Raw genomic sequence first — 24,805 nt, 5'->3', positions numbered from 1 at the left:
CCTTCCTTAGAGGATGGGGAAGAGTGCTGTCATTTATGCAGAAGATAGCCTCAGAACATATCTAGTACACTGAAATAGTTCTGTCTGCTAAGAGCAGATGACTTATAACATACAGCAGCAGTGTCTGTGGAGAACCAAAGCTCTTTCCAAATCTGGTCTGGGCAGGAGAACAGGATGGCTGTAGATGCCCCCAGCTGGAGTGCACCACTCTAGTGATATTTGCGATGATTTAAGGAAACCAATAAAACATCCTTTGGCCAGGCACAAGAATATTTTAATTTAAAGCCACAAAGAACTGAAGAGGCAGGAGCCTACAATTTCAATGACAGGGTTTTTTTTTTCTTCCTAGTTTTGTGATGTTTCATTATCCATCAGAGGAAAGTACTAAACAAGGTTGTGTCTTGAAACAGGGTGATCTCTGAATAGTTTTATTTGTAGGAGGAGGTCATGAAAAGGTTTCTCTCTGGCTTCTTCTTGACAGGCAATCAGAGGAGTTCACAGATCTCCTCATTTCTAACCATTTTAAAGACTTGAAATTTTCACATCAAATTATATATTGCTTTTACTTTTGATTAAATAAACTGCTTTAACAGATTGTACAATCACGTAGCTCAGGTAAAAATAGTTGCTTCAATTAAGACATAGTGAGATGAAATCCTGCAGAATTGATATGTAGCTACGTTATTATTTTGCTAACTAGTTTATCTCTGTATGTACTGCACATATGGGCTTCACCTCGCCTCATGACTTTACACACTGGCTGGTCTAGCCCTTTGTTCATCATTGTACTGTAAAAAGTTAGCAGGCACAGAAGGAACTGAACACGAATCACTAACTTTTTTTTTTAAAGTTACAAATCAGATGAGATTACAGCAAATATTTTCAGGGGAATGGTCATCAGTGGTTCATTTCTTTAGTAAATCAGGAAGTTTTCAAAAATTAAATTGTGGAGCCAGAATGACTTGACAGTCAGAGCATTCCCTATATTGTGATCGCTCTTAACTTTGCTCAACCTGATCTTCATCTAAAAAATGGAAATAATAGTTATCTCAAGTGTTATAAAGTTTATGCGTACAATAGATTGCCTGCTCAAATTTCTAGGCTACTATGGCAACATAATGATTGGTAGGCTATTATTATTAAATTCTTACATGTTTAACCTTGTGCAATAAATAGAAATTTGCAGTATAGACAAAATCCTAAACACATAAAACCAAATCTTCAAAGTCTTCTTTACTGATCTCCTTAGGTTTATGTTAGCTCAGTAGCGAATTAATATAATGTATTAAATTTCATATACTCCCGTGTCTTTAAAACCGCATGAATGCATAGACGTTCCACTTGTCCATGTATTTTGGTAATGCAGCTAATATAGTGCCCTTTTGATGTTTCTTTTATGAGTATTAATTAACTTATAATGCCACATAAGTCACATCAAATCAGTATTTCTTCTGCTGTGTCTATAGCTATCATGACATTTCTGAGGCTTCCAATTTATAGGCTCAAAGTTTTTCTACATTTTCTAGATTTTCTGAGTGTTGATTTAAAAACAGCATTTAAGAGTTATTTTATATCCTATAAACTGTATCTATTTAACATGTGTGGTTTGTTGGAGGGGTGCAGTAACTCTTGGTAATATGATGACTGTAATCAAAATAGTCAATATACTGTTGTTCTCAAGGTTTTCCTGGGTCTCTTTCTAGCCTCTTTCTTTTGCCTGCCTGTCTCTCAGAAGCCCAGTTCCACTCTACTCTTTCAGTCTCTCACCAGTTCCCTGTCACTAGATTGGTGTAAATTTCTTTGAGATTTATAGAAATTAAATTATATGTTATGTATTCATTATGCCTGGCTTTTTTCATTCAAAATAAGGCTTCTCATCCATATTTTTGCTTGTAACATAACTTTTTTAAAATGAGTTGTATTATATGACTATGTCGAAGTTGTTTTATCCATTATCTGCTAATAGCAACACTTGTATAAAATGATGTTATCCAGTTACTAAGTAGTTTGGTGAAAATTGCTTTGACCTTTATCATTTTTTGCTTGCTTCTGAGTAAATACTTGGAAGTATTATGGTTAGATTGAATGACAAGTCTATGTTTACATTTTTAAGAAGCTCCTAAGCTGCCATTTAAATGTACTAATTATATATTTCAGCCAATATTGGAAGAGTCTTACTTCCTCTACATCTTGCCATCACTTCCCAAGTCTTTTAAAGTTCAGCTAACTGTGTAATGAGCTTAGGCTGTCTTATGATAGTGTGTCCTCCTTGTAGCTGAGAGTGCCGGACCTGAGTTCATGCATTTTGCCCATCCTATTTTTGTGTTTTTCCTGGGAGCTGTTCAAATATTTACCAAGTTTTAACCAGATTGAAGGTTTTGAGAGCTCTCTATATATTACAAACATCAGTCCTTTATTGGATGTCATACTCTCCATTTTTGGTACACTTATTTATTTATTTTTGTTTTGATTTTCCCTTTCTATAATGTGCCTTTTAGAGCACTTGGGTTTTTCTTTTGATGCGTTCAGATTTGTTGATTTTTATCTCTTACATTCTGTTGCTATTGCTCTGCCAAACTAAACATCAAATGTAATTTCTTATATTCAGAAATATTTGTAGCTTTGCTTTTTACACTTAAATTTGTAACCCGTTATTATAATAAGCTTTTTACTTTAGAATAATTTTAGACCTGAAAAGTTGCTAAGGTAGCACAGAGAGTTCCCGTATACCCCTCACCTACTTTCTCCTATTATTAACACCTTACATAACCCCAGGGCATTTATCAAGACGAAGAACTGGATCGCTCATTACAATTAACTTCAGCCTTTATTTGGATTTCACCAATGTTTCTGCTAAAGCCATTTTCCTTTCCTGGGTTCTGCTTTCTCTTCAGTTCTAACACTTTCCTATGTGCTCTGAAATATGATAGTTTCTTAACTTCTTCATTGTTTATGTGTTTTTCATGACTATGGAAGTTTTGAGTAGTATTGACCATGCATTGGCTAGAATAGCCTTTAAGGTGGGTTTGTGTGTTGTTTTCTTCATTATTCAAATGAGATTTGAGGGGTACCCATTTATATGGTGTCAGCAGGGTGAGTGCTAATTGGAAGATAGAAGCAGCAGGACTTTGAGCCCAGCATATATGATAGGAGATTCTTCTACTCACCGCCTGACAACGAGCTCCTCCCATCCAATGCTGTATCGTAATTGGGGCTGAAGTGTGTGTTTTTGTGTGTTTATAACCATGAATATTTACTTTATGCTCTAGATCATATTCATAGTCTATGTTAGTCATTTATGTTTTTACCCAACTTTCTCTAGCTTAAGGCAGTGGGAACTCTTTTAGATGGCTCCAAAGTTTTCTTAACTTACTAGCGTCTTTTATTTATTGATTTGAGAACTGCTTTGCATTCTGACATTATATGATAACTAAGGATTATTTCTGTTTTCTGTGTATTGTGCTTTTAATCATTTTTTAATGGATCCCTGGTTCCTGCCATGTTCTCTAAAAGGGTCCTCACACTGGAATTAGCTGATTTGCTGCTACTGGTGTTATATGTCTTGGTTCTCTTGACAGAGTCAGAAACTAACTTTTGTATTCCAATATTTGTATTTACTTCTGTAGCTGTGCCTTTGTTTTTTTTTTTAAATTGAGAAATCATACTTAAGTCTCTGATTCTAAATTGCTGCATAGTAATTTGTCTTAGCATAATTGATTATCTTGTGTCGATTTCCAGTAGTAGTAGGAATAGCCCTAATTATCCATTTTCCATGACCTTTGAAACTCAGTATCAGCTTCAGAATTGTTAATATGTAGCATGAAATCCTTTTTGAGTTGATTTTTGTATTCAGGATAAGGTACTATCAACATTTATTTTGTAATACAATATTTTTATTTGAGAATTTCATGATTATATACATATATACATATTTACACTCAAATTTCATGTTTAAAAATTATGGATACCCAGTTGTTCAAACATTATTTTTTAAAGACTATTTTTACTCCACATTCTACCCTAGTATCTCTTGAAAATAGGTTGCTCATTTTTCTGTGGGTCAGTTTTGGAATTCTTTATTGTGTTTGTCTATTTTTGCAGCATATTGTCTTGATTATTGCTGACTTATAAAATGTCTTTAAATCACATAGTGGTAGTCTATTTTCTTTTTCCCTTGAAGTTGTTTTGGCTAGTCTGTCTTCTCTATTTCCAAGTGGAATTTTAAATTAGCATACTAATACCTATTCAAAAAAGCTTATGGATAGCCCAGCTTGGTGGCTCATGTCTGTAATCCCAGATGAGGTAAGAGGATCAGAAGTTGAAAATCATTTTTGGTTACACAGTGAATTGACAACCGCTTGAGCTACTTGAGATCTTGTCTAAAAGAAAACAGAACAAAAAGCCTCAAGTAAGTAGAAAAGCTTACAGAGATGAGGATTTGGATTCAATGAATATTTAAAATTTCTTTTATTTTGGGTATTATATTACATTATATCATTTTTCTTTTCCCTTTCCTCCCTCCAAACACTCCCCACAAAACACTCCTCAATTGCTTTCAAATTCCTGGCCTCCTCTTTTCCTTGTTATTCATTCATATAATATACTGGTTCACTTCTGCTGTTGCAGTTACCCTTTTTAATGCCTCTTTCACATCTGTAATAGAACCTCTCTTACTTGCTTGACCCTGCCCCCATTCCACATATGCAGACAACAACAACAGCAACAACAACAACAATGAACCAGGAATGTTTGTCTGTCTAAGGTTATTTCATATAACGTCATAATTTCTAGGTCCATTTATTTTCCTGCAAACATCGTAATTTCAGTTCTCATATATATATATATATATATATATATATATATCCATACTAATTTCCATAGTATTCTGCACTTCTTTGCATTCCTACTAACAATGGATAAATATTTTTTACCTGTATATTCCCAGCAGTATCTCCCCCACCCCCTTCTTGACAATATTCTGACAGAGATGAGTTGGAGTCTCAATGTAGCTTTTATGGGTTTTCCCTGACTGATAAGATTTTTTGAGCATTTTAAAATGAATTTATTTGCCATTTGTAGTCCATTTGGAAGGTATCTGTTTAGTTCATTTGGCCAGTTGTTGGTTGGATTAGATTATTTGCTTGAGGTGTCTACTGTTTTGACTTTTCCGTGTTACTGATATATGTCTACCTTTCCTGTAGGCTGTCTCAGAACTTCATTGTTTTTTCTTTCATTGTTTCCAGAAGCTGCTTGCGTTGATGAAATCCCCTTTGTCAGCTCATGCTACCTTACACTCAGGAAGTCATTTGCTGTGCCTGGTGGTGATCACCTTTGTTCTTGTTGCACTCTTAACGTTTGGATCATCAGCTAACTGGCTTCACTGCATGGGGCATTAGATGGGTGTAGACATGAGTTCTTTTTATGTGTGAGGTAGGCGGGAGAGAGCAAATCTGTCTCTTCTTGGTGGTTTCTCTGTTTATTCATAAATAAATTAATTCGAGCTTTCCAAGAAATCAATCCACATTGTCAAACTTAATGGCATAAAGTTTTTCTACTATAACTATATTATATAGAGATTCTGTAGCAATGTCTCCTTTCAGTTCTGAAATTGCTCCTCATTTATTTCTTCAGTTTACAATTTTAGTATGTCCTAGAGATTTTTTTTTCTTTTTTTCGGAGCTGGGGACCGAACCCAGGGCCTTGCACTTGCTAGGCAAGTGCTCTACCACTGAGCTAAATCCCCAACCCCGTCCTAGAGATTTTTACTGACCTAGAAAGGTCTTTTGTACTTAGATCCATTTTCTTTTTTGTTTTATCCTCATTTGATTTTTTTGTTTGTTCCTTATGAGGTTCAGGCTGAGGCCACTCAGACTTCCATTCTTAGTATAGGTATTTATTGCCACAAATCTCTCTGTAAATATTGTTTCAGTGACACTTATTTTAATACGTCATGTTTTCCTTTTTATTCATTTAAAAATAACTAATTTCATTTTTGATTTTTTTGATATTTTGGCAATTTAGAAATATATTTTATTCTTTTTTATTGGTTATTTTATTTATTTACATTCATATGTTATCCCCCTTCCCAGTTTTCCCTCCACAAGCCCCCTACCCCCACCCCCACCTCTATGAGGGTGCTCTCCATCCTGCCCACCCAGTCTGCCTCAGTGACCTAGCATTCCCCTGCTCTGGGCCATTGAACCTCCAGAGGACCAAGGGGTTCCCTTCCCAGTGATGCCAGACAAAGCCATCCTCTGCTACATAAGCAGCTGGAGCTGAGGTCCCCCACCCCCCGTGTGTACTTCCTGTTTCCCAAGACCTTTGTTAGTGTTTTCTTAATCTAGGTGATTGTTAGTAGAGACTATGCTCTATTTGATTTAGACATTTTGTAATTTGAGACCCACTTCATGGTGATGATAATATATATCTTAACCTATTATTTTGTTGCCTTTTTTATGTTTTGAACTTCAATAATTAGGCATATAATGATTTAAGATTATTTGATCTTCTTGATAAAATCACAAATTTATCATTATAAAATTATTCTCTTTATATCTGGTAATAGTTCTTCTCTGTAGCTGCTTTTCTCTGCAAGTGTTGTAATAACTTCAGATTTACTGAAGATTTTCAGACTTACTCTGGAGCTAGTATGCTGTCTTTTTTTGATACTTTTGCTTTTAATCTTTGTGGGTCTATTCTTTATGTACATTTTAAAGCAACATCTTATACCTTTTATTTATAGGAGCCTGCTAATCCATGCCTTTTAGTTTCAAATTTTTGATCACATTTATTTTAGTATTGGTTTTGTCCCATCTTTTTAAAAAATTGTGTTGCTTTTTTTTGTCCCCTTTTGTCTCCTTTTTGTTTATTTGTATTCTGTCTTTCCACAGTTTCTAGCTCTTTCCAACATCCTGGTTGTACCCCTCAGCTGCCATTTATCTAACGGGATATATAACATTTTGTGTCATTTTGTCTTCTCTGCATTAATGTCTAAGCATTGTTTTAAAGTATTTTTGGGTAGGGTATCTTAGGAAATAAGCTCTCCGTCTCCCTGGTACTTGTTATTGGTCATAATGCTGAGGCGTGGGAGGTATGAATATTGACCTTTGTGACTAACGGTCATTTTGTAGGATCTCCTCCATCTGTTGTTTGTTCCTGGAGGATTTGCTTAAGTAACATGGCCACAGAGGATTTTCTTGCAGTGCATGTAGTTTATAGAAGTTTTAGAAATCTTGGTGTCCTTGTTCATTGTATACTCTAAAGCTGGTTCTTAACCATTCAAAGCAGCAAATGTGCTGCATCCCTGTTGGGCAAGGGCCTTCTTGTTGTCTGGTGGATCTGGACAGTTGAGTGCAGAGTGGTGAGGGCTCACTGGTAAGCTGGTGAATGATGGCAACAACGGAATGCTTGCCTACAGTGGAGCCTATAGTTCAGTCTCCGTGAAGACGAGGGATATGTGCCAACTGAAGCTGGCTTGATTCTGCAAACAGGAGCCTTTTGCAGAAGGATTCACGGTAATTAACCAATTCAAAGTGCAATATTTTCCTTTCATTAATTTGGCAGAAAACAACTAAATATCTACAGCAAAACTGTTTTTGACATTTTCATTTTCTGCTTGGAAAATAATGGCTATTTTGGATTGCGCTATGAAAGAAACTACTGGGATTTTTTTCATTTACATTGAAACTACCTAAAAAATGGATTACTCAATTAGCAGAGTTTAATTTTTTAATTAAGTAAGATTAGTTGGCTGCAGGAATCTCCGGAGTTTGGTTCCCATTTTGAAGCAATATGCTCGCAAGAGTCTTAGAGAGTTTGCTGGCTCAGATCTAGTTTGCTGTCCTTTCCCCACGGATGTGTAAGTAGGAGGACGGCAGGTGATATTTTCTTATTGTCTTATACCCAGCTCACACCTACTCTAACCTACTCGACAGACTGTACTCCAGTTCCTGCTCTTTGATTTATTTTGGACTAAATAGATTATATTTACCCAATTACTTTACTCTAGTTACTAGTTTTTCTGGCTTAAAAATGTACTTCCTGCTAACCACTTAAGAGTATCATCTTGAGTATAGTTAGAAGGGTCCATTGTTTAAAAATTGTTCTAGAGTATTTGTAGACCTTTTTGTTTCAGGATATGTTTGTCTGTATATATCCACACTCACATTTCAATAGTTTTTATTATTAGTATTTCATAATAACCACACATTTATCAAACCCTTTATATAATATTTTCTCTTCTGCAATTTTTGAGGCATCTTGTGGTTATAATTTTGCCTCTGTATATAGTGAACATGTCTACTATGAAAAGTATTTTTATTTTAACTCAATATTGTTTGTAAATGTCAGAGATCAACTTTAGTCTATCTCCATATACAGACGCAAAGGACGACTTCTGAAATCCCACAGTAAAACATGGTCCTCGAGGGCTTGGATGTGGTGTGGATCATGCCCTTAGGAACTTAAAGCAAGCCTCTTTTCTTCATTTCTGCCCCTCCTTTTTACTTTATAAAATTAAACCCTGTGCTCGCAAATACACAAGACCATCACACATTTACCACTCTGTGTAAATATTCAGTTGGAGTGATGAGCACAGATGGAGAGATCAAAGTGTAAGTCCAGTTCCAGTTCCCCGGAAAGAGAATGCCGATCAACACGTGTGCGTCATGTCAGATCTGGTCGTAAAACACGTAGTCAGAGGATAGTGTCATGGAGTGGAAACTTGGTTGCTGCCCACTCAGATGAAAGGCATTGTAAGTAGTTGAAGATCTTTGCCTGGAATACAGGAAGTCCTGAGTTTGATGCACTGTATAAAACAGGCTAGTGACACCATTCTCTAGGTTTAGCACTTCGGAGGTTGAAGCAGGAGAAACAGAAACCGATTCCTGTGCCACATGAGGAATTTGAGAGGGAACAGAAAGAACTCACTGTTTTTAAACAGGGTATTTAAACATAAATGTTTACTCTATCAACAAATGTACTTATGGTCAGTTGTATGTTTAAAAAATAATGTAATTAAATTTAAAGGCAAATGGATGAAACTAGAAAAAAATCATCCCGAGTGAGGTGACCCAGACCCAGCAAGAAAAACATGGCACGTACTTACTTACAAGTGAATATTAGCTGTTAGGAACAGATGCAGAGACCCACACCCAAATGTTACGCAGAGTGAACACCCAGATTGGAGGTCTCAATCAGGTTCCTCTTCTTGTAGCTCAAGGAATACCACAGAAGGGCAGGAGGAGTTGTAGCAACCTGAGGGGAGAGCAAGGGCCATGGAACCAACTAAGCAGTGTTCACTGGGGCACACAGAGTGAAGCAGGTATTGTGGGGCCTGCGTGGGTCATTGCTAGGGCTTCCGAATACATGCTGTGGTTGTTGGCTGGGTGGGTTTATGAGACTCCTGACAGTGGGAGTGTGTCCGGCTCTTTTGCCCACTCTTACCTCTACCAGATTCTCTTACCCAGCCTCGATGTAAGGCTGTGCCCTGGTCATTTTTGTATCTTACTGTGCCATGCTCAGGTGATGCCCTGCAAGGCCTTCCCTTTTTTGAGAGAGATAGAAGTAAGGAGAGGATCTGTGGGAGGAGGGGAGTTGGGAACATACTGGGAGGAATGGAGGGAGGTAAAGCCTCAGTAGGGATATATTGTATAAGAGAAAGTTAAAAAATAAAATAAGATAAAATAAACCTCCTCCTACTGTATAAGCTCCTCAAAATTTAGAAATAGAAATATGCTTCCATTATTCAACACTAAACTTTCTAGACGGCTGAGTAACACTCCATTGGGTAAGTGTATCTCATTTACTTCACCCGTGTTTCTGTTGAGGAACAGTTAGGTTCTTTCCATTTCTGGCTGTTATGAATAAAGCTTCTGTGAACACAGTTGAGCAAGTGTCCTGTGGTTGGATGGAGCATCCTTTGTGTATGTGCCCAGGAGGGTGTAGCTGGGTCTTGGTATATTAATTACCAATTTTGTGAGGAACCATCTTATTGATTTCCATAGCAACTGTTCAAGTTTACATTCCAATAGCAATGGAGAGGTGTTCCTCTTGCTCCACATCTTTGCCAGCATAGGTTGTCACTGTGTTTTTGATGTTAGGCATTCTGACAGATGTAAAGTGGAATCTCAAAGTGGTTCTGATTTACATTTTCCTGATGGCTAAGGACATTAGACTTATACATTTTGACAAAAGGCTAACACGTTTCTTTGTTTTTCATCCACTTGAGATTCCTCTGCTGAGATTCTCTGTCTAGATATGTACTCCATTTTACAATTAGATTGCTTGGTTTGTTGGTGTCTACTTTCTTGAGTTCCTTATGTATTTTGACTATTAGTCCTCTGTCACATATGGAGTTGGTGAAAATCTTTTCCCGTTCTGTAGGCTGTCATTTGTCTTTTTGACAGTGTCATTTGCCTTATAGAAGCTTTCCGTTTTATGAAGTCACATTTATTAATTGTAGATATCAGTGCCTGCTCTATCAATGTTCTGTTCAGAAAGTCATCTCATGTCCTAATGTGCTCACGGCTGTCCTCTCTTCCTCCTCTGTGAGGTTTAGTGGGTGTGACTTTATGTTGGTCTCTTGAGGCGCTTGGATGTGAGTGTGGTGAGGTACAGACATGAGTTTGTTCTCATCATTCTACATTTAGACAGCCAGTGAGACCAGCACCATTCTTTAAAGATGCTTTCTTTTTCCAGTATGTATTTTCATGCTTTTTTTTAAATAAAAAATTAGGTGTTTATAGGTGTGTGGGCTTACCTTTGGGTCTTCGATTCAATTCAGCTGAGCAATGTGTCTGTTTCTGTGCCAATATCATGTGTGTTTTATTACTATAACTATGTAGTACAGCTTGAAATTAAGAATGGTGATAGCCTGGAAGTTTTATTATTGCTCAGGATTGTTTTGTCTATCATGGGTTTTTTTGTTCTTCCATATGAAGTTGTGTAATGTCCTTTTGAAGTCTGCAAAGAATTCTCTTGAAATTTTGATTGGGATTGCATTTAATCTGTAGATTGCTTTTGGTAGGATGGCCCTTTTTAGTGTGTTAACACTATGTATCCATGAAAAAGGAGTCTTTCGTCTTTTCTTTTTCTGAGATCTTCAAGTTCTTTCTTCCAATCCTTGAAGCTTTTATCATAGAACTCTTTTACTTGCTTGGTTAGAGTTACTCCAAGATGTTTTATATTATTCGAGGCTATTGTGAAAGATATTGTTTCTTGATTTCTTTCTCAGTCTATTTGTATACAGGTATGCTACTTATTTTTTTTTGAGTTAATCTTGTATTCAACCACCTTGCTGAAGGTGCTTATCAGCTGTAGGAGCTGCTGAGAGAATTTTTTGGGTAAGTTATGTGTATTACATTATTTGCCACTTAGGCTACTTTAACTTGTTTCCAATTTGTATCCTCTGATCTCCTTTAATTGCCTTGTTCTAGATAGAACTTCAAGCACTATATTGAACAGATATGGAGAGAGTAGACACTCTTGAAAAACTTAGTCCACGATGGGGAGATGGCTGAGCAGTGAATGCTACTTGTGGCTCTTGCAGAGGACCTGGTTTGTGTTACCACCACCACATAGAGGCTAAAAATCAGTAATCCACTTCCAGGGGATACAGTCTATCTTCTGGTCTCTGTGGGTACTTTATGCCTATGGTGAATGGCTGGACATGTAGGTAAATCACCTGTACCCGTAAAATAAAAGAATGAACTCTGAAGCAATGAATTATATAATATAAAGAAAGGTTTGAAGAAGATTCAGTGCTTAGAGAGAAAGCTGCACATTCATTGAGGAAAGTAGTTGGGGAGAGGGTGTTACTTATTTTCGTCACTTCTAAACAGGTGGGATGGTGTTGAAACTCTAAGTAGTAAGGAGAATGGCTTAATTTGGGAAAGCAGAATGTATGAAGGCCTTGATGTATAACAGGCATGGTGTACTTGTGTGAATAAATGATGATCATTGTGGATGAACATAGAAGAGTAACTTGAATGCATTTGTCCTAAGAGTGATTTGTCAAGATCTAAGCTCCAGTGTTTGTACTATTTATAAATACCAGCTGTGTGATTTAACCAGGTAAAGAAAACCTAAGATGTTAGAGGCACTGTTAATTTCAGTAAGTTTATTACTAAGATGAGCATGTAAATGACAAACCCATAAGTAACATCATAATGACATAAGAAAGAGCTTAGCATTGTATTCAGAGCGTTTCCTTTGTTCATTTATGTGTTCATTACAGAAATATTTATTTAAAACTTTATTATCAGTTAGGCAGTTTTAGTCATCACAGCTATCATGTAGTAGATAGGAGCCCTCTTCACACAGACTTAACAGATTTCTGCTACCCAAAGACCCTGTGATGAGGTTCAACTTCAAAAAAAAGATTTTGTTACATTGTATTGTTGCATATGTTCCTTTGGGGGTAAGTGCATGTGTGTTCTGTTGCCTGTAGAGACTACAAGGGGATATCAGATACCCTGACGCTCAGTTATAGGTGGTCGTAAGCTGCCTTCTGGGTTGGAACTAAAGACAGGTCCTCTGAAAGAGTAGCATGTCTTCTTGATTACTTAGCCATTTCTTTAGTCCTTTTAACTTTAGTCAAGTGGGAGAGTAGTGGAGTCTTAGAATCTTAGACCCCCACCTGGTTCTACTGAATCACAATCTCTATTAAGAACAGCATGTAATTAATATGCATTCTGTAGATTGAGAGGCAGTAGTCTAGAGCAGAAGTGGTTGGTGCTGCCTTTATGGTTTTGGGGGTAAATTCAGCTATTATCTTATTATTTCAGACAAATGCTAAAGATTTATTTTAATGTACATGTGTGCCTGCATATGTATATGTGCACTGTGTGCATGTTTTGTGTTCTTGGAAGCCAGAGAGGACATTGGATATCCTGGAAACTGGATTTGGGGATGGTTATGAGCCAGTATGTAAGTGTTGGGAAATGAACCCAGGTCCTCTGCAAAAGCAGTAAGTGCTCTTAACTGTTGAGACATCTTTCCAGCCCTGTTTGAAACCATATTTAAATTTTGTTTTGTAAAAATAACCTTTGTTAGCTCAGAACGTGGCTCAGTGGAAGCATACATGCCCTGTGTTTGATCCCTAGCACCTAAAATTACTTTACTACTTAAAACAGAAAAAAAGTACAACGTTTAACGTGGACATCTGTATGTTTAAGTTTACATTTACACACATATACACACACGAACACATTGTGTAATGACTAACATATAGTAGACATGTGTTTTCTCATCCATGTGTTATCCATACTCATTTGTTTGTATCTTATATGTAACTGCTTTCACAGCAAATGTGAATTGTTTGCCTCAGAGATATTTGAGTCCACCAAACCCAAGGTATTTACTGTTTGAGCCTTTACAATGTTACTGTGCTGCCCCTGTAGAACATAAACAGGTGCCCTGGCATGCATGATGGCAACAGGACTTTACCTCACTGGTGCTGAGCAGCTTTATGGCTAGTCAGTGTGTGAACTGCTCTGAAAGTAGTGATTTGACTCGATTTTATCTTGTGTTCTATAATCCAAGTGAAAATTAAACATCTAAAAGAGCGAGTCAAAATTTATGACTGATTAATTTAATTAAATGGAGAACAGGCCTGTGACATTTAAGAATATTATGATCATCATAATGAGAGAAAAATTGGAAATAGTATATATTTATCTTGCTTTTTGTTTTTTTAATAGAGTCTCACTATGTTTTCTAGTCTGGTGGCCCCAAACTCATGTAGTCAGATTATCTTCCTGCCACACTTTCCCAACTCAATGCTTGCTGCCACATTGGAATAATTTATTTTATTTAAGGAATTGCCAAGTTCTGCCCAGAGAGATGGCTCAGAGCTTAAGAGCATAGACTGTTCTTCCAGAGGTCCTGAGTTCCACATTATGGTGGCTCACAACCACCTGTAATGGGATCTGATACTCTCTCCGAAGAGAGTGACAATGTACTCATGTATGTTAAAAAAAAAAATCTTAAAAAATGTTTTCCAAGTTCTCAGAAAAAAAATCATCATTCAATGGTAATTGTCCTGTAAATTGTGGTGGCTTATCAATTACTTTATGTGTACCTGAGGAGACTAAACTTTGGCAGAGTCATTTGCCAATGAGAAATGAGCAGCTGTGAGCTGTCTGACCTCATCTTATATAAGCCTGGGGATGAAGTTATGGTCAGAGTTTCTCCATCCTCACAGCATTGCACGCTTATGTAACAGGACTTTTTTATGTGACTGAGCACATTGTTGTGTTAATGTTCCTTTGTAAAAAGAAATTGGTCATTTTAAATACTATTAAGAAGCTGTGGTGACTTGAAACTAAGAAATCTCTCTTTTTTATTTTACTTTTTTAGTATAGAATAGAGTTTATTCAGGGCTGAGAGGGTAGTAGAGACAGGGAAAGGCAGAGTGAGAGAGTAGAGGAATAGAGGGCAGCCATGAGCACGTGGAGAGGGTAGGGGGAGGGAAATGGGGAGAGAAGGGGAAGGGCAAGAGGACAAAAAGAGCAAGAACACAAAATCTCTTTCCAAGTAACTTTAATTGATAAGTAATTAAGAGAACCTAAAAATGGTTTTAAATCTGAACTCTTACTCAGCTAAGGTTGGAGGCGTGCGTGGCGTGCGTGGGTTGTTGGCATGGTCTTATCTCCTGCAGCCCCTGTGGTCGGGAGCTGTCACCACACAGGAACCTGTGGTAGAATGCTTCTACAGGCTGAGGACTAGGCCACAGGCTTGTTTCTGCATCACAGAAAGCACAGTAAAGCAGACGGTTGCAGCTGTGATTTTGTAAGGCCGAGGTGTCTGGCTATCTCGAGCACTGCTTGCCCCATACTTTCCAATTGTTGGCTCGCACAAGCACTTTGACAGTGAATGAAGCTTCTGTAAATATAAAAACTGTGTGTGTGTGTGTGTGTGTGTGTGTGTGTGTGTGTGTGTGTGTGTGTGTGTGTGTGTGTAGAGGAAGCATTAGGGGCGGATTGCTTCCTTGGAGGGTACCTGTATTTACCTATCCCAGAGGGAAATATCTGGAGTTTCACTTTCTAGAATCTGTCAGGTATGGTAAGAGTGAAGGTCCTAGCAAATTTGAGGACACTTATGAATTATATCTTCCTGTACAGACTATAAACACATAATTAGGGTTTATGGCTGATGCTGTGTTAACACCAGATGTTAAATATTTGATTTTCAATTATTCTTCATTCCCTAGGATAATTCAAAAGATATTTTGGATCCTTAAAACACTATGTATGATCCCTAGGCCTCAGAGCTACATTGGCCCTTAGTATGTCTAAGAGTTTGTGTTAGTCTGTCTAATGTCTGTTGGTTGAGAAATTCATGCTCAGCCAGTATCTGCTCTTGGGAGATTATATGAATATGGTTTTAAAAAATATAAAGGTACTTAGTTACCTTTATAGTAATTTCTCCTTTAAACCACTTATGTTTCCCTGGAGAGAGATAAATGTTTCTGTAAAGTTTAAATATAAGTATAAAGACATTTACATTTAACGAGAGCAAATTGATGCTAGAATTGGCAAGAGAGGAGAGTTCTGAGAACTTGAAGTGTTCTGAATTATCTATTTTCATTTTGACTTGAATGAAAATAGGAAGGTAGTATTCAGAAAGGACGGATCGAAGGCAGCTTGGCAGCAGACTGTGGTGATATCTTACTTATTGTTCAGCCAACACTGACATATACGGAAGACAGTTCTGTTCATGTTAGTAACTATATGACTTATGACAAATATTTTTGTCATCGTGATTATAATTTAACTTGAATATTTAAACTTTTAAGATTTGGGGTTTATTTTTTCTTTTCTTTTCTTTTTTTTTTTTTTTAGCATTGGGTCTCAACATATAGCACAGGCTGACCCAGGATCCGGAACTGCTCCTCTGCCATCTGAATGTTGGGATAAGGCATGCAGTGCCATGCTCAGCTAATTATACACGCTCGCGCACGTACACACACACACACACACACACACACACACACACACACACACGCGCGCGCGCGCGCGCGCGCGCGCGCACACACACGATTTTTTAGCATTTTATATTTAACCCAAATTCAAAATACATAAACTGGGCACAAGGGTAGATGAGTATATAAGTTGACTTCACGAGGAAGAACAGTTAAAGGCAATGCAGAGAATAATTTCTGTTCTCAGTTTTGGGTTCTGATAGTTTAGCTGATGCTTTCATTGGTTGAGTCCAAAGATTGCTACTTTCTAAAGGAACATAAACACAGTAACATAGACATTGTAACATTTTATTGTTACAATGCTCAATATATGATTTAAAAAAAGTCTTCTAGAGATGTCAAAGAAAATGCAGCCTTAGGTAAAGAGAAAAGATAATAGAGAAGGTATGGACCAAGTTTATGTGTAAACATCTATGCAAAACAAACAAGCACACAGTAGAATAATTATGATAATAATAAATGAACAGGTAAAAATCAAAGGCAAAATAATTAAAACCAGTAAAAATTCTCTAATTAGAATGATCAATGATTAAAAGGTATTGATTTACCACCTCTACGATATTAAGAAAAAGTTAGTTTCACATATATCAAATGCATTCAATTCTGAAGAGTCCAGATATAAAAGCTTAAAGGAAAATGAGCAGTGAATGATTCTGAACAGTCACATGTGATGGTTTTACATACGTGTAATTGAAGTTATAGCAAGAGAGGAGTGTGAAAGGAATATAAAGGACTCAAAGTTGAGAGTGTACCATTTAAAACTGGAAAATGTCAAGCTTTGGAAATCCCACATGGTGTAAATTGAGTATAATGTGTCATATTAAATTGTTAAAATAGCTAATAGCCATTACAGTGGTAATGAAAAAGATATTTTGAGACAGAGTCTTACTATGTAGTCCTAGTTGGCCTGGAATTCACAGTGTATAGCTGGCTGGCCTTGAACTCATAGTACTAGGATTAAATAAAGATACTGTGTCACCTTGCCCAACTTGAAGAAAATAATAAGAGACTCTAAAAGTAACCAACTGTCATTCACAAAGGATCTATCAACTTTTTCTAATTAATGTATTTAAGAATATGAAGTCATAAAGTCTGCATGTGCAGGTCCATTTTAAAAGTAATTTTATATTTCAGATTATAAGAAGCATGCAGGGGCTGGAGAGATGGCTCAGCGGTTAAGAGCACCCAACTGCTCTTCCAAAGGTCATGAGTTCAATTCCCAGCAACCACATGGTGGCTCACAACCATCTGTAAAGAGATCTGATGCCCTCTTCTGGTGTATCTGAAGACAGCTACAGTGTACTTAGATATATAATAAATAAATCAAAAAAAAAAAAAAAAAAAAAAAAAAAAGAAGCATGCAGGCCCGTTAGAAAACCTATACAAAAGCAATAGAGATTTAAATTAAAGTTGAATTTATCTCTTGGCCCTTGACTGTTTTATCTCATCATGTTTTTATTTTGTTTGTTTTTAATTAGCAAAATATCATTTTTGCACATCACAGAAGTAAACTTTTAAGACGTTTTCTTGTGGGAGCGCATTTCTGGTTTATAATAACCATGTCATCAGCTGTGATCTGTTGTTGTTGTTGGGGCAGGGTTGTCTCCTAGGCTGAATTAAATGTCTGGTGGGCTTCTGGCCTCTATCACATGATGTCGAGACAACAGGCGTGGGCCCCTGAAATCTGATCATTATATATAATTTTAATGTTAAATTATGTTAACATAAAATCTATTTTGTGAAAAAAGATATGGTAAATTCAGCCTAGCCTCATATATAAGTGTATGTGTTTATATGTATATATTTGAAGTTCTGCCAGTTATAGATGAGAAATGAATTGCAAAGTATAAAAACTGAGTATTGTGAAGCCTGAATATATAATTTTTGTCTCAGTTGATGGAACATTCAGTTATGTATTAGAATTTCTGGGTTGTTGATATTTCTCACCCTTCTCGATATTTGAGAAGATTGTTGTGCTAAAGAATTTCTAGGGACACACCTATGTATATTTATTTTTTCTCATTTTAATGACTTTTTAAAAATGAAATTGAAGTGATTTTGCACCTGAAGTTCACCAAAGACAGCCTCCTGTTTCTTTTTCATTCAGAGATTTTTATCAGAGGAATGTAGACTGGAATCTGCAATGGTTCTCAAAATCCCAAAGTGGTAAGTGAGACCAATTAAGTCTTTTCTTACCAATATTTAGTTGTAATTTTTCTCTATAGTTCTTTACTGAAATATTTGAAATGACAAGTGACATAAATTCCAGTGCTTACACATCTGATAACTTTAGAGTCTGGCTATTAGAAGTTCTCTGTTTGTGTTCCTAATGGTTTTAATTTATTGGGTACCTGGAATCAGGTTCAAGGAGGAAAAACGGGGTGGGCAGGAGGCTATTCGCATGACACTGTCCTCTTTGCCTCTTCTTTTTGGGGCTAAACCAACCACATCTCAGAATTGACATGTGGCCGAGTTGTTCTGTTAGACTGATAGGAGAGGTGGCATTTCCTGTTTTCAGCCTACAGTTCAGAATTAGAACTCATATTTACCTTGTAATCTGTAATCCAAGTGAAATGCTTTGGAGACTGCCATATTAAAATATTAGATGTTTAAAAGAGTGGGTCCAAATTTGAACCTAATATAGTTATGAAAAATGTAGATTAGACCCGTGAAAAGTAAGAATGTGACAGTGTAATGAATTAAGAGAGCACACATTTATTTGTTTTATTACATTCTAATTTCATTGAATTTGAGACTGATACTGACAGCATAGTTGGTATGAGTTGAAAATGTTTATGAGTTTGAAAAATCCTCATAAGAATTGTCCAGGGCTGTAGATCCAGATCACTGATAAAGAACTTGCTGTAGAGTGTCCTGGGTTAGCACACAACACACACATATACACCTATATGAGAATGACATGAAAAATGAAGATGTTATAAGCTCAAAGTTATTTTTTAAGCTAACATTTTAGGTTTACAGTAAATTTTCTGTGTATGAAGTTTTTGTTGTAAGAATAAAAAATAATAATTATAAAAAATTTGAAAAAGTTTCTGAGGTGAATCTTGCTGAGCAGTCCTATGTGGGTTAATGTTTACGGTTAGATCAAGCTCTCATTGAACTCTGGATGGGTCTCGTCTCTCAAGCACCAGTGTTGGGATTGTAAGCATGTACTCCAATGCCCTATTTAAAAGCAATCGTTTTAGACAGTTAGACCTGATGTATATCATTTGGCATACATACTGAATTTACTCTAATGTAAATTTACAAAAAAGCTTCAGTGTAAAAGCTATTTCTTAAAGGAGATGACTTAGCAAAATAATTCATGAATTTTACCCAGTAGCAAAATTATTTAAGTGAAAAACACATAACTCAAAATTAAAAGTTGGTAAAAGTTGAAGAATAGTGTGCCTTTGGAAATGGTCCAGCAACCTAGACTTTGTTTGTTATGCAATTCATTCTACTGGTCCTGGTTAGACAAATTATTTTAATATTTGCATTGTTAGGAGAAGAGGTACCTGTCTCTGTATATTCATCAAGTAGCTTAATATATATTCTGGTTCAATTAGTATAGATAATATTTCAACCTCAGGTCTGTTGTGTCTGGATTGTGTGTTCCCAGAAGAAAAAGATGAAGTTAATTTCTTTGCAGCCCTTTAAATCTCAATGGGAAGTCATTGTCTTTGAGTAATGTAAAAAGTGAACATTAAGGCAGATGATTGTGTGTGTTACATGTGGCATGTCCTCACCATCCTTCTGTAACTTTTAGTTTCTGCAGAAGTCCTTACTCCCTCTCCTGCCCTCCTCTTAAGGAGCTTCCCTACCTGGCTTCTACAATGTGAAAGCCCAGTTGTCCACGGTGACCACTGGAAACACAGAGCTTTCTCTATTCTTCTTTCTCAATACTCTTTGTTGTTAGATAAGGTGACAATTATATCAGATAGGAAAGTCGTGGCCAGCCTTGTGGTATACATTTGTAAATACCAAGAATTTGAAATAGAGGCAGGAAGACCAAGAGTTCTGGTCTAGCTTTGGCTTTACAGATGATCTGAGAACAGGCTAGGCTATAAGCAACCTTTTTTCAGAAACACAAAGGACAAACAAAACCAAGAAAAATAAGTACTATAAATTCTATTTTACTTTCCAGTAAGGTAGAATTTTATGATTAAGTGGTAAATAGTACTTTTGAATGCTATTTAAAAACTCTTAGCTATTAATATGACCCGGCCCCTCCCTCCAGTAATCATGGTAGAGTCCTATTAATTTTTAAATCAACTTTAGTACTATTAGTGGGTATATTACCCATAATCTATTTTTTCTCTACGGTAGACTGTTAATTCTAGCTACATACTGGGTCACTTCTGCACCATCAGTCTGTCCTCAGGGAGGATTTCACTTGGTCATGTGCTCCTAGCCCCTCCTCCTTCCTCTTTTTTTTTTTTTTTTGTTGTTGTTGTTATTGTTGCTGTTGTTGTGGCGGCGGTGGTGGTGGTGGTGGTGGTGGTGGTTCTGACCTGTGATCCCCAGCTTGGTAACTAAAACCCTGCCTACCTCTGTTTTCCGCAGTAATTGACCATAGCCACTTTTCTTTAACCAATAGCTTTAAATGTGGGAGCAAGATATACACAACAGAGGCTGAAAGACTTGAGATTTCTCTCCTCGGGGGGGCAACCATATCTTAGGATACAGAATTTAGTACTTGAATACATAGCAGCACCAGACCAAACCCCAACATTAGGCAGTTAATACCATACAAGAACTTTGCCTTGGCTATGTTTGTTATAACAGCAATATATCTTAATTAACACGTATTTATGAAGTACTGATATACAGGAAGCATACAGCTATAAAATTAGTGATTTGAGACTATATATTTTACTCTGTACTTTTCACAGGCACATAATATAATGTAGGGAGATTTTAGAGGACATTGATCTCATTGTCCCAACATACTCCCTAGCTTGGTAAGACAAATTTAGTATGATAGTTGTGCTTTTCTAGGAAGGTTGTTCTTCCCTGTCTGAGAGACAGTAAAAGTTCAAGACATATGACTCAGTATTTAGTACATGCTCTGATTAGAATGATTTTTGTCCCTTGTATATTTAGAACATCCTATGCATTTATAACTTCTACCCAGTAGAAGTTTATTTCTTCCCTCAGAAGCTAGCTTTCAGATGTTCAGAGACAGTTATGCATGTTTCTTTTTGATGCTCTTGTTACTGGTCCAAACCACAGATTTCTTTGACATATGGATGACTTATCAGATACACTCACAATTTGCACACAAACTAAGGTTCATCGATAGAGCTGGCTACTTTGCCTTAGTATGAGCTGAACGATACAGTAAGTGCTGTAGATAAACTATCCTTTGTTCACAATATAGATATTTATAACGTAAGTTTATATTCTGGAAGGAGAATATAAGTCATCAATTTAATTGCTTAGTGTTAATTTCACAATTTGACTCTTTAGATGAATTTGGTATGTTATTAATGAGTTTTAGTCATTATGTGTAATATTTTGCTTTAACAAGTTTTCCTGGAAACTTGACCTTTAGACAGTTGAGATTAAAAGAGAAAGGGTTATAATGGAAAAAATTGATGTTTTAATAAATATACACATTTTATAGAAGTATGTATGTATTTCCTAACTAAAGATTTTTCTCTCATTTTTTTTCTTGGCTGTTTTGGTTTTCAGTTTTACTTTATTGTTAAGTTGAGAAAAGTTTTATGCATTTAATATGGCATTTAATAGGTTCATCAGAAGAAAACACATTAGAATCTTATTTCTAAATTACACTATTCTTTATGCACATTGGTCTTTATTTCACTTATATTAAGTAATACACACAGATTTTTTTCAGCACTGTATTAGTTACTCAGTTTAAAAGAAAAAGTAATTTATTTATAAAATTTCAGCACCAGTGATAAAAAAAACTAAAAGTTGTACTTTTTTCCTGAAAGTTCAGATGATCATAGTTTGTTCTCTAAACAAATGTACTTTCACAGTGAAGTTAGTGCACTTAAACCGTGTGCTGCCTCTGTCCTTTTGACCAGGTAGAGTAGTTTCTGCAGAGGCTGTCATATCTGCTGAAGCTGCCCCAGAGTCCCAGGTTTCCCCAGCTGGGCTTGGAGCGCTGGCTTCAGAAATGCCACCTTTGTCATCCCACTTTTTATTAATGTTTTACTAAAACTGAATTTTCTTAAAAATATATTGAGTACTCTCAAGAAAAACAGTGAAATAAATATTTTTTTCTTACTGATCTGTTCCGCACATTTGCTTCTTCACTTTTAGACCATTAGCTGCTGTTTGCAGTCTTGAAAACAAAAGTAGAATCACCTGGGGGCCATGTTAAGCGCTCATAAATCTGCAGCTCATAACATTACTGTAAAGTGATCCAGTAGAACTTTTACTGTGGAGATCTAAATAAGTCCTGGGGTAAACTAAGACTCAGGGCCATTGCTCAAAGTACCTGTTTTGCCCTGCTCTCTGAGCCTGTGATCCTGAAGATAGTCATGTTGGTAATACAAGACCACTGTTGACCTTCCGTGGTGTTACTAGACTGCATGCAGTCTGCTCTAGAGCTTACTGCATACGCCAAGAATATGTCACACCGATTTGATTTCTTGACAATAGCATTGTTTTCAGATAACGAACATTTTTGTTCATGTGGCATACAAGTATTTATAACATAGGTTTCCTGCTTTAAAATTAATAATTTAAATTTGTATTTTTGAGACCAACTCCCATGTAGTCCTGGTGGCCTTGAGTTCATTACATAGTTGAGGGTGAGCTTGTGCTCCTGGCTCCCTTTCCTTCTCTTTCCAAATAGGAGCACTTACACGTTGCCAACATTTTTTACTTTTCCTTGATTTTTAATGACTGTAGTGGTCAGATTATGACTGTGGCCCTAACTAGTTGTTAGGCTGTCCCAACCCCAAAAGCTTGAAGAAGAAACCAAATATTATTACTGATAGTTTATATACCAGAGCAGTTTAGGGGTGCTGTTTTGTCACTACTGCTTAGTTGTATAATCTTTCTATTTAACATGGTTAGCAAAGAAAGTAAGGGACAAAGGAAGAAAAGGAGGAATGCCTACTTAGTCTCAAGACTAAGAAAATTCTGTTCTTTCAAGTGAAGGAGAATCTATTATTTAATGTTAAATGAATTTTATAATGAATGTATTTTTCAGTTGTGTTTAGTTAACGATTTTTGTAAATGTAAGGAAAATGGCCACAAGTTAACTGTGGCATAACCATAATATCTTACATGTGGTTTTAGATGTGTAAATATTAGATTACTGTTGGTGTTAATGGAATAGTCGATAATATCATAATAAATACTCCATAGACATCAGAATTTCTGTAAGGTACTTGTTTCGATGTTGCTTTAAAATCCTTAATACTTCTGCATATATTAGGTCTGACAGTTCTTAAGCTAATAAAATCTAACAGAACATATTGAACCATTAAAGAATTTAAGCAGTATGGGTTGGTTCAAATTTACCCTCACACAATAGAGATTTTAAATCTTTTAAAATGAAAGTGTTAGCACGATAAATACATAGAAGGAACTGCAAAATAAGGATAGTTAGTGCATGCTGTGGAAAGCCTGTAAATTGCCAGGAAAAAAACCCCACAAACAAACCAAACACACCCACAAACCGATTATTCATGCAATTTGACAGTGAAAAGCGCACCCTGTAAAAGCTGTTACACTAAGCACTTCATTTAAAAGGTTTCCTTCTCACACCCCGAAATTACACTTACTCCTTTCAAGTGAAAATTCAAAATTTGTTCCCTGTTTATTTTGGTTGCAATTACTTATGTGTTGATTTTTGCTGCCCCAGCCCTTTTCTTGATAAGCTAGAAAATCTTTTGGGTTTCTTCATTGCAAGAAACACACAATTTGTACTGTAGGTTACATTCAGAGATGAAGTAATAATAACATCCCCAGCCTGCACAGATACTCGATATGATCATGAGATAGCAAACCTAGCGTACCAAGTGCTCAGGACCACACAAAGTGTACAACACCCCGTTGCCAGTGCCACACACATTTGCATAGTTTGATGTACTTGAATTTTTGTTAAATGCCTTGAAAAAGTGCCTGATTCATTTACGGGAGAAAGACACTTGGAAATTGTAGGCGAGACTCCGACTGTGGGAGTCTGTTCTCCCTGTGATCTGAGTGTTTCTTTCCCTCTGTGAGGCGGCAGGGCCCTGAGCATCTGGCTGCATTCCCTGATCTTTGTGACAGCCTTCTTCTCGTCTTTTCAAAGCCTTTCTGTTAACAGCTTTTTATTTTTTAAATGGGAACTGAAGTCCTGAGTTTTAGTGCCAACTCTGATACTAACCAGCAGGACCATTTTGGATATTTGGATATTGGTCTCAGCCTCTGAGTTGGGAATGTGAGCACATTAATTTTAAATGTTGATATTGGGAAAGAGGTCAGTTATCTGATAATTGATTATCCTCCTGAACTTAAAAAGCATTTACTGAGTGTCCATTTACCATTGAATATTCCTCCTGAAATAAGTTGATTGAAACATAAATTCACTCACTATCCATTTTAATCTACCAACTAGTGTGGTGCATCAATTTGCTTAATAACAAGTTATTAACTTCTTGAAATGTGTTTATATTACATCTATCTAAAGTTTATCCCAAATCAGTCTGGATATAATAGTTTCAAAAGACTGGAATTTTAGTGACGAGTATTAAGTTTCAATTTGGTTTTAATATTTCTTTATAATAGGCATTTTACCCCAGATATTTTATAATAGAATTATTTATCAGTTCATCTCTGCTGAATGCTAGACTT

At 36.4% G+C, this 24,805-nt stretch overlaps 1 protein-coding gene across 13 annotated transcripts in view; it reads left to right on the top strand.

The window, feature by feature from the left end:
• Rfx3 (regulatory factor X3) overlaps positions 1-24,805 on the top strand; it is a 260,295-nt gene that overhangs the window by 61,083 nt on the left and 174,407 nt on the right. For 5 of the 13 annotated variants that reach the window (XR_015632356.1, NM_001395594.1, XM_087575081.1 and 2 more), the window contains 1 exon segment: positions 18,090-18,148. The gene's annotated coding sequence lies outside the window, so the exon portion shown is untranslated. 13 annotated transcript variants of the gene reach the window in all.

This window comes from Rattus norvegicus, chromosome 1 (assembly GCF_021556685.1).
Source record: "Rattus norvegicus strain SHRSP/BbbUtx chromosome 1, alternate assembly SHRSP_T2T, whole genome shotgun sequence".
Classification (NCBI taxonomy): Eukaryota; Metazoa; Chordata; class Mammalia; order Rodentia; family Muridae; genus Rattus; species Rattus norvegicus.
This window is presented reverse-complemented; position numbering and strand designations above follow the sequence as displayed.